This window comes from Protobothrops mucrosquamatus, unplaced genomic scaffold (assembly GCF_001527695.2).
Source record: "Protobothrops mucrosquamatus isolate PMUCROS unplaced genomic scaffold, P.Mucros_1.0 scaffold341, whole genome shotgun sequence".
Taxonomy (NCBI): Eukaryota; Metazoa; Chordata; class Lepidosauria; order Squamata; family Viperidae; genus Protobothrops; species Protobothrops mucrosquamatus.
In genome coordinates, this window is record NW_015386678.1 from 431,628 (window position 1) to 442,769 (window position 11,142).

At 37.1% G+C, this 11,142-nt stretch overlaps 1 protein-coding gene across 1 annotated transcript in view; it reads right to left on the reverse strand.

The window, feature by feature from the left end:
• Positions 1-11,142, reverse strand: part of VEPH1 (ventricular zone expressed PH domain containing 1) — a 108,760-nt gene that overhangs the window by 31,587 nt on the left and 66,031 nt on the right. The window lies entirely within an intron of this gene.

Sequence of the window (11,142 nt, forward strand, 5' to 3'; positions counted from 1 at the left end):
CGCTTGGCAACTGACTCATATTTATGACGGTTGCGCCATCCAGGGCCATGGGATCATCTTTTGGAACCCTCTGACAAGCAGAGTCAATAGGGAAGTCAGATTTGCTTAACAACTGTGTTACTAATTTGACAACCGCAGTGATTCACTTAACAACTATGGCAAGGAAGGTTGTGTTGTTGTTGTTAATTGCGAAGTTGTGTCCGACCCATCGCGACCCCATGGACAACGTTCCTCCAGGCCTTCCTGTCCTCTACCATCTTTTGGAGTCCATTTAAGCTCACGCCTACTGATTCAGTGACTCCATCCAGCCACCTCATTCTCTGTCATCCCCTTCTTCTATTGCCTTCAATCTTTCCCAGCATTAGGCCCTTCTCCAGTGAGTCCTTCCTTCTCATTAGGTGGCCAAAGTAATTTGAGTTTCAACTTCAGGATCTGGCCTTCTAAAGAGCAGTCGGGGTTGATCTCTTCTACGACTGACCGGTTTGAATGCCTTGCAGTCCAAGGGACTCGCAGGAGTCTTCTCCAGCACCATAGTTCAACAAAGGCCTCAATTCTTTGTCGAGGAAGGTTGTAAAATGGGGCAAAATTCACTTAACAAACATCTCGCTTAGCAACAGAAATTTTGGACTCAATTGTGGTTGAACGTCGAGGACTACCTCTAGTTTCTAAACATAATGGTCGATCAGCAGAATTAGGTAAATGGAGCAAAATACAGTACAATAATGCTAGGAATTTGCTACCATAGTGAGAAAATGAGATGTTTTCCGTTTTCTTTCTTTTTCTTTTTGGGGTGGGAAGAATTTATTTATTCAACTATTCTCCCATCACAGTAGCTGTTCTATGCTGAATGCCGGATAATAAGTATGTGGTTGATGGAACACAGCATGCTTTTTAAATTGCCACTATGCCAAAGAATACAACATCCTACATTAACTATATTTTAAAACTAGAGTTGTATGTGGAGATAAGGTCTGCTCACCATATTGCACTAAATTATAGATCTTACATTTCAATGACTAGTGTGAGTAAAAACCATCTTTATCCTTAGGAAATTTTGAGTGACTCATCTCTTTTTTGACTAAATAAATTATGTCATTGAAAGCTTAGCTTTTATTGCAGGCTTATCTAAACTAAGTTACTTCCAGATATGTGATTTTAACTCCTAGAATTCTAAGCTGTACCCATAGCAGTTGAGGAATTCTGGGCAATGAAATCTGTATTTCTGGAAGCTAGAAGAAGGCTCCTTTTAAAGTTTTCCATCTGTTGCTTGTTAAAATATTTTATTATGTTCAGTTTATTTTCACATTTTTATTAAGGCTATATTACTGCTTATTACTGGTTGTAATTAACTGGTGGATTCTGTGAGTAAAATGCTTTCTAAATTATGCTGATTGAATGGATTTTAAGGTGTAAAATATACTATTCAGTTCAAACATAATATGCATCCATTATTAGGAACTGAAGTTTTATTTGTGCATTTAGTAACGGTTGAATGAACCATTACTCACTGATAGGAAAAAATCTATTTAGAATATATAAAGAAAAGTGTAGTGAGATGCTCATTAAATGAAAGTGTACTGAGACACAAAAGATAGGAATAATCATGTTTTTGTGGTACTGAACCTCACACAGTATTAATCATAGGGAAAAATCTAATTGACCACATAAGAAGACTTAGAACCTATGAACCAGAATCCCTCACACTTAAACTTTAGAGAGGAATCTCAGTATTATTATTTCAGTAACAAACACAGCAAAAAATTGTCATTTGTGTTTGTAGTGATGTGTCCAGTACCAGCTGGAAGTACTACGAACATTATCACAGAATATTTTTGGATTAATGGAAGCCACATCTATTTGTTTAATAATAACTGGAACATAATAAATAATAAAAGCCATATGGCTAGTGATCAGTCCTTATGATAAACCATACATTAAGCAGTAGGAAACATACACGTAATAAAAAAACCCATCATGCTCAAAAATGTGGGGAATTTTTTTTAAATCAGCAACATATGGTAGGCTTGTTTAATATCACTTTGAAGTGTTTTTCAACCTCTGTAGCAGGTTGCAGGGATATTATTTGGTCATTGTAGACACTTTTGAGCACTGAAAAAACATTCATTGTTAGAAAGAACATTCTATGGAAAAAAGTGAGAAGTATAGGGATTATGCAGGGGAATATAATATAAAATGATGACATATCTCTTTTTAATGTACTGCCAGTACTTTTATGCCGCTGCTACCATTGCTGATATATGCACCTATTTATTTCTCATGTGTTAAATTGGGCCTGCATTCTTCCTTTATTTTTTTTCTTTGGGGCTTGACCATAATCTCTGTTCTAAATTTATCTGGACTACATTTAATATTTACTTTATAGGTAATACAAAGACACAATATTTTATCCTTATATAGAGAACTAAGACTCAGGATTTTGTTTTTTGTTTTTAAAAGGTTGAAGAATATACCATTCACATGAAGAAAAAAACCAGCACCACATTTACACATATACAGTGATTGATTTGATGTTGCTCGACTCCAAACCACTCTAGACAGTTTGCAATACACAAAAACAATATAAAAACCATAGAACAGAGAGAAACAAACAATAAAACCAAACTCAGGCAAAAAAAAAAGCAAAACTGCTGAAGCCAGAAAAACCCGAAACATTCCATCAACAACTGACAACCAGCTACTCTAGCCCAAGGCTTGGGAGAACAGCCAGTTCTCTATGGTTCTTCAGAATGCCAACAAGATGGGAATTATCAGGATTTCAGGGGGAATCTCATTCCAGAGAGCAGGCACTCTGATAAGAGAAGGCATACTTCCTGTGACTTGATAGACAACATTTTTATTCAAAGGATCCTCAAATGTGCCAACATTGTTAATTTGCATTGCCTGGATAGGCACCACAGGAGATAGGCAGTCCCTCGGATTGGATCTCATACAATGAAGGGCTTTATAAGTTATAAGCAACATATAATAATAATAATAATAATAATAATAATAATAATAATAATAGTAGTAGTAGTAGTAGTAGTAGTAGTAGTAGTAGTAGTAAAGTTGGAAGGGACCTTGGAGGTCATCTAGTCCAACCCCCTGCTCAGGCAGGAAACCCTATACCATTTCGGACAAATGGCTGTCCAGTCTCTTCTTAACTTCCAGTGTTGGAGCGTTCACCCCTTCTGGAGGCAGGTTGTTCCACTGGGTAATTGTTCTAACTGTCAGGAAGTTTCTCCTTAGTTCTAGGTTGCTTCTCTCCTTGATTAGTTTCTACCTGTTGCTTCTTGTCCTGCCTTCAGGCGCTTTGGAGAATAGCTTGACTCCCTCTTCTTTTTGGCAGCCCCTGAGATATTGGAACACTGCTATCATGTCCCCCCTCGTCCTTCTCTTCATTAAACTAGACATACCCAATTCCAGCAACCGTTCCTTATATGCTTGGGCCTCCAGTCCCCTGATCATCTTTGTTGCTCTTCTCTGTACTCTTTCTAGAGTCTCAACGTCTTTTTTACATAGCGGTGACCAAAACTGGATGCAGTATTCCAAGTGTGGCCTTACCAAGGCATTGTAAAGTGGTATTAATACTTCACGTGATCTTGTTACTATCCCTCTGTTAATGAATCATACCTGGAAGCAAACTGGCAACCAGTTACTGAGGCAAAGATGTCACATGATCATAGGAAAGCATGTCCATAACTATACATAGCACTATATTCTGGATCAATTGAAGCTTCCAAGTGGTCCATGTAGAGTGCTTTGCAGTAGTCAAGCCATGAAGTGACCAGCGCATGAGTGACTGAGAGGCTTCCCAATATAGGAAAGGGTGCAACTGAGGCATAAGATAAAGCTGTGGCAAAGCCTTCCTGGCATTACTTGCCAACTCAGTTCAGGAAGGCCTCGGATTGCACACCACCCTTGAAAGGGGAAATATAACCCCATTCAAAATTAAAGGTGAAATATTCTTGGAATCAGTGGTCCCAAAACCCACAACCATTCAGTCTGCTAGCTTTACTGTACATACTGTATAACTAACTGCTCTGAAGCTTATAATTAACAAGTTTCATTTTGGCATAAGATCCAGCTAAAAGTCAGAGTTTAAAGCTATGTTGGTGTGTGATAGGAAAGAAGAAAAGAAACTGACTTGTAAATCTTAAGACTAAACAGGGATTAATCCTATCTAAACCTGTTCTTTGGATTTGGCATATTGATACTAATGATAGTGTCATGGATGCAGTAAGAGCTTATAGCACTTGCATAGCAACTTTACTGAGAACACTCCAAATAGTGATGTCCAAGAAAGAATTTGTAAAATGATGGCACAGTAGTTGTGTTTAATTCCACTTTCAGCCATGGAATCTGACTGGGTAACTCAATCTCTCCTCTTAAATGATCTAACAGGATGTATATGGGGAATAATTGGAGAAGAGAGCACTATGTATGGGATCTTATGTTCCTCAATAAGAGATGGGATTAAAACTAATAGAAGTTTTGTTCAGGACAATTAAAAATAATTCATTCAACTTCTAACTAAAGCATGAATCAATTAGTATAATGTCAATGAAAAGCATCCAAAACAAAGCCCACAGAGCATATTGATAAGCCACAGTGTGTGTAAAAACATCTGAGTTAAATCAACTAACTACTAGATTAAAAATAGGCTCAAAATATAGACTGCTTGCTTTCTCAAAGAATGTTAGTAACAAATTAGAAAAGTAAAATTTCCAAGACAGAAAATGTCCTAATGTCTTCCTGGGATGCAGGATTTACCCAACAGTTTTTACAGAGCAGAGTTTGAGTAGCCAATATAAATGAAATATAATCCTAACTTGATGCAATCAGTAATTCTGATGTAGCATGTTGGGCTAACTGAATTTTTTACATGCAATATTCTAGAAGGAGAATAATTCTGATTGCTTGGAACTAGCACCTGGATCACCATCACATACATCACAGGGTTTTTTGGTTTCAAAGAAAGTTCAGAAATGACTCCCCTGCTAATACTATTTCCACAGGTCCTATCAACAGTTACCATTCTCCTTACCAAAACATACTTATTTGGGTAACTGTTCAATATAATCGCTCTGAAATTAGCATTCCACTAAGGATGGGGGTCCCTAAACATGCACATTTGTGTCAGTACAGCTGATGGTGTTGAAATATTATTGGAGATGTGGGGATAACTGTGCACATATATTAACAGAGATTAGTCTGGCTTCCACCCTAATGTCAGTCAGGAAAGGCAGTAGGGTAAGGGTGATTACGGAGCTCCTTTTTTGTTTTGTTGTGGTATGATTGGCTTTGGGTTTTTTTTGAGGGGGTATTTTGCTCTTCTAATTGATTATATTATTTATATGTTGGTTTTTTTAATTGTAGCCTCTGAGAATTGTTTGAGAGTCAAGCAGCCTACAAAATAGACAAAAAGTATTTTAAGTAAATAAACAAAAATGCATTTTTTACAAGATGAGAATATGACCAGCTTTGGTTGAAACTCCTATTGCAGCCCTACTTTGGGTGAGAGAGCTTACTACAGTGATCCATGTTCTCATCACCATCTGTGACTAGTGTAAAGGTACTCTAGATAGGGTTGCTTTTAAAGACTATACAAAAGCAACAATTGGTTCCAAGTGAATGTTAGCTGTCACAACTGTGCTACAAAGCCTGCACCAGTTACCTTTTGGCTTAGGGGAACAAAGCAAAGTGGTGTTTTCAGCCTTTAAGGGCTTTTATGTCTTAGCACTAAGTAATTTTCAGGACCCATTTTCCTGCTAATCTTGGCCTGACCGATTTGATCTTTTCACAAGTGCTGCTTTTCACTAGGAGCACCAATCCTCCGGAATGGCCTTCCATAAGAAATTAGATGGTGTGTGTGTGTGTCCCACTTTGAGTGCTTTCTGAAAAACAGCTGAAAAATAATATATTCTTCTGAAAGGCATTTGGATGTAATGCTGTGTTATATATTGATGGTTACTGAACTACTGGGTCTTGTTGGAAATTTTATATTGTTTTAGGTCTTTGTGTTAATTACTGATGTTTATGTTATGGATTTGTGAGCTGCTCAGTACTTTTAGTTTGCAGTGGGATTAAATATAATAATTAATATAATTTAGACAATTTATACAGCCACCCATCTCATCAAAGTGACTCTAGTGGCATGCAAAGGATTAAAAAAAAAGCCAAGAAATAGTTATACTGTAATACTTTCTAATCATTTTCAAATGGTTTCTTAATAATTTCTCTTTTTATGCTACGGTTTTTGTAAACGTTACGTTTCATCTTTACCACATTAAAATTGACTGTATTTAGAGTGATAAACTCCAATGTGAGGTTGTTTGGAGGAGAACTGGAAAATTCTCATACATACCTCATTGCCCCCCACTAAGGAGCTGTGACTCAGGGTTAAATCATTTATTCTGTTTATAAAAACTCATCTCTTTGCTCCTGGTCTCTGAATTTAGCTATTTGGATAGCAGATCAATCTTCCTCTTAATTGTGCTGATTTTGATTCTAAAATCCTATCTCAAAAATCAACTTGCAAGTGTCAGCCTGTGACTTCCTACAATCTGGGAACAGAATTTGGGGTACAGAACTTAATATCAAATATAATACAAAGTCAAGGGGGGTTTTTTTGGTTGGTGTTTTAAAACTGGCACAGTGAAAATACAACAGCTATTCAGAAATGCTGCTCTGTGTCTCTGCGAGTTTGTGGTTATATGGAGCTAGTCCAATACCATCTGTCTTCAATCATGCTTTGGCTCATGCCATGCTTAAATTTATCAAAGGTTCCAGAAGCAAGCAGTGCAGGGGAGCAGTGATCTTTTCCATGTATTTCATCATATGGTACTAATTATCTCACAGTACAGCACAAAACATAACACCAGACAATTGCAGCAGATCCAGGACACCATTGCCTTGATTTTTAAAGGGATTTTGGTCATACGTTCAATATTTTGTTGTTTAATTTTTATCTCATAGAAGGAAGAATGCAAGCAAAGCTTAAGACAAGCTTTAACAACCAAGGCCCTTTTCTCAATTTAATCATGACAGTGTGTATAATTATCTGTTAACACGACTCATGAAAATTAGACGGTTGATATGGAATCTGGATGTTCACATGTCTGAATGGGCTGCGTGCCTGGCTGAGGAATTCTGGGAGTTGAAGTCCACAAGTCATAAAAGGGCCATGTTTGAAGACCCCTGCTCTAAGGCAACTAATGGAAATTTGGTTTATGTTCCTCTGTTCAACTGTTTTCCAATTTTCATTTATACCTTGAACTGCCCCTCACCCGTATGTGAACCAGCTCAAAGAAATATCACAAAATTGCTACTATGTAAGTGAGAAGTCTCTTAGGAAAGAAACTATGATGTGTAAATCACATCTGTAGCAATAACTTTTTATTTGCTCTTGTTCACTTTTAAAGATTACTACAGGTAGTCCTCAACTTACAACAGTTCATTTAGTGACCATTCAAAGTTACAACATCACTGAAAAAAGTGACTTATGACCATTTTTCACACTTACAACTGTTGTAGCATCCCCATCGTCACGTGATCAAAATTCAGACACTTGTCAACGGACTCACATTTATGATGATTGTAATATCCTAGGATTATGTGATCACCTTTTGCAACTTTCTGACAAGCAAAGTCAATGGGTAAACCAGATTCACCTAACAATTGTATGACTAACTTAACAACTAAAATGATTCACTTAACAACTCTGTCAAGAAAAGTCGTAAAATGGGGCAAAACTCACTTAACAAATATCTTGCTTAGCAACACAAATGTTGTGCTCAATTGTGTTCGTAAGTCAAGGACTAGCTGTACACTGACTGACTCCCTAGATTTCCCGTATGTTTAAAGAATTGGAGTGTTTTCAAGATAATCAATGTAACCAATATTTGCAGAATTATATAGTAATAATGGAAAACCAATAATGTTATATCAGATATGTTCAGAAAAAGAACAGGCTAGAAATTTAGCTGTTCACAAAATATAGTATATGGTGCGATATAAATACTTGAAAAAGTAGAAATCACATAGTAAAAATAAAAGTATTATTTTTGAAAGGCAATATTTTTCCAGCGATGTAGTTAGTGTTCATTTCCAAGGACAGAATTGAACTCCAGGCTATGGTGCCCAGTTTTAGAATGTATACATTGTGCAAAACTTTATTTCCAATTTAACATGCATGGATTTGCAAATATACATAAATAAAAATCAGAATACTGAACTGTTGTGAAATTTATTTTTTCAAAATAAACAACATTTCAGAAGAAATAAACTTTAGCCTTTGCCAACATAAATAAAAACAATTTCATTTTGCTGCAAAATAATTGGAAAAATTGCTTCTTGGCCTTTTGGCTAAAATCAAGAGTAGTAAAGCTGAAAAAAAATCTGTTACAAATCTTTAAAACAAGTTTGTGGCTCCTTTTCCTGACGTCATTCTAATTTTCACCATAATTTCTTTTCCCTTCCTTGCTTTTCTTTCATATCTATTTTCCCCCAAGATGACGCTATTAGATAATTGTCTGAACCATACTCAGGAATCGTATATTTTTTTGGGGGGGGGGAATGGCTCAGTGATTGAGACCCGAGCTCCATGCAACAGGGTGAGCTCCCATTACTTGCCTCAGTTTGTGCCAACCAGCAATTCGGAAGCATGCATATGCGAGTAGATAAATAGGTATCACTTTGTGGGAAGATAGCAGTGCTCTGTAATATCATGTTGGCCAAATGATCATCAGTATCTTCTATATAACCTTATAAAATAATTTCACTAGGACTGTATGACAATAACTATTCGAGTCATTGTAAGCTCATGCTTGGGACATTAGTGAAAAATATTTAACCACCTCATCTGATGTCAGCCTCTCATCCAATTGCCTTTAGTTTTTCCAAATATCAAGCTTTCTTCAGTTGTATCAACTCTCCTGCTTATATAAATTTGTTTATTGGACATTTGGGATAAGAGGTTGGGAGGGGGCTACCTTCACAATGCCATACGCAGCATTCCTGCTAAAGATAAGAACTGGAGTGGTCAGGTTTGGCACAATTTGACCAGTATGCCACAAATACACTTGCAAGGCCATTTTACCCCACGTACGCTTACCCCATTCTATGCAAACCAGAGTTTCTAGAGATTCTAACCAGTGATAGGATTCAGCCGGTTCACACCAGTTCAGCAGAACCGGTAGCTACATTTTGTTGAGTTCGGAGAACTGGCTGAATGCACATTGCTTCTGGAAGTCCGTTCTAGGCCTGAGAGGCCTGGAGGAGGCCTCCCAGGCCTAGAATGGCCCGCCGGAAGTGCGGGGATGCCATTTCCGGAAGTCTGTTCTAGGCTTCGGAGGCCCAGGCCTGCATCCACGCAGAGAACCAGTTGTTCAGGGATTTAAATCGCATCACTAATTCTAACTCTGCAAGTCAACATAACATTGCCCACTTCTCACCAGCTTGAAGGTACATCAAGTATACTGGCCAGCACTCATTATCGAAATTCATTTTTAGGAGCAAATATATTTCCACAATATTTAATAGTTATTGCCCTGTTGCAACGGCAATTTCAGAACTTGCATATTACAATGTAGCAATGTTATAACCAATGATGTACCAAGGGAGGAGGTGGGGGTGACCGTATGCCCTGAGTGCAATTAATAGGAAGGGTGATGCAGAAGATGTGAGGAAGCTAACGGTGGCTCTAGAATCAGGTCACTGATGCTCGTGGGACGATCAGCTATTTGATGATGATTGTGGGAGCAGCAGCAAAGATGGAAAAATGTGTGTTTTCACATCAGTTTTGACTCCTAGTGACTGCTTTTCTACAGCATTTGGCAAAAAGTGATAAAAGTGGCCGTAAATGAAAGCTGTTTGCCAAGTGCTCAAAATATGCCCCCTTGACCACATGAGAAGAGTATGTGCTTGTGTGTATGTGTGTATATGTGTGTGTATCCAGTTGTTGTAACTTCAAAAACAGGTCATAAGTAGCTCTGGGGAGATCCATTGTAACTTCAAATGGTCACTATGCCACCAGTTGTTAAACGAAGACTCATTCAGTTCAGTGTTTTGACCTACATTGCTTCATCATGGTGGTCCTTACATTATTATTAAAGAAATTCAGCAAATGCTGTGAAATCTTTTTTTATTCATTCAAAAAAAGTCAAAATGCAACAATTCTATGCTCTGTCTACTTTTTAGGTGTGCCACAGCCACTATCTTGACTTTTTAAAAAAAACATAATCTGAAAATACCCTAGTATGCAACTGTAGAAAGCTTACAATTTCTAGACTGCAAGAATCTGAACACCCAATAGATGGGAGCAAAGAGATAAAAAACCTAACCCTTTGATGCTATTTAGAGATTGTTTGAATTTTTCTTTATTTGTGGTAATAATTTATGAACAGTTTCTTAAAAAACATTGGAAACTGTAGTTTAATTCTCAGGACAGAAATGAGAAATTATAGCAGATCTCCTAAATGCCAAACTTGAGATCAAATGGATTATGGAGTAGCTCTAAATATCCTTATGCAATTGACATGAGTGTTTATTTGTGAATATATAGTAAATGAGTCACATCAAGTTTTCTTACTCTGGAAACATTTTGTCTCAAGAGTCTTACTTAAGGAATTTTCAGGAAATGATGATGGTCAAATAAATTCTGCAAGAAGGATGCCATTAAAAAGCTATTATACTGGGAACCGTAGTTGATTTTGGCAATGAAAAGGAATGAAGGTGCCTTCATAAACTCTTCATTGAATGGAAAGTGATTTTGTGGATTTGCTCATGCTTTCCAGAAGACTTACTCTTTAAGCTATACCAGCATCATGCATACCCACTTGCATCTATAGCTAATGCCCTGATGTCAGCAAAAAGTATTATCTTTGAAATAGTTTACTCCATGATAAATAATACTTCTTATTTATTTTATTTATTTTATTTTACAGAATTTATATGCCGCCCTTCTCCCCATGGGACTCAGGGCGGCTCACAGCATGTTAAAACAATATACAGAATTACCCCTTCTAAAAACCAATTAAAATCCAAATATTAGTGGCTGTGACTATTTAAAATCATTAAAAATTATCCCTATTTAAAATTCACCCTAGGTCAGGCCCGCTTGTTGAAAAAGCCATGTCTTGAGGG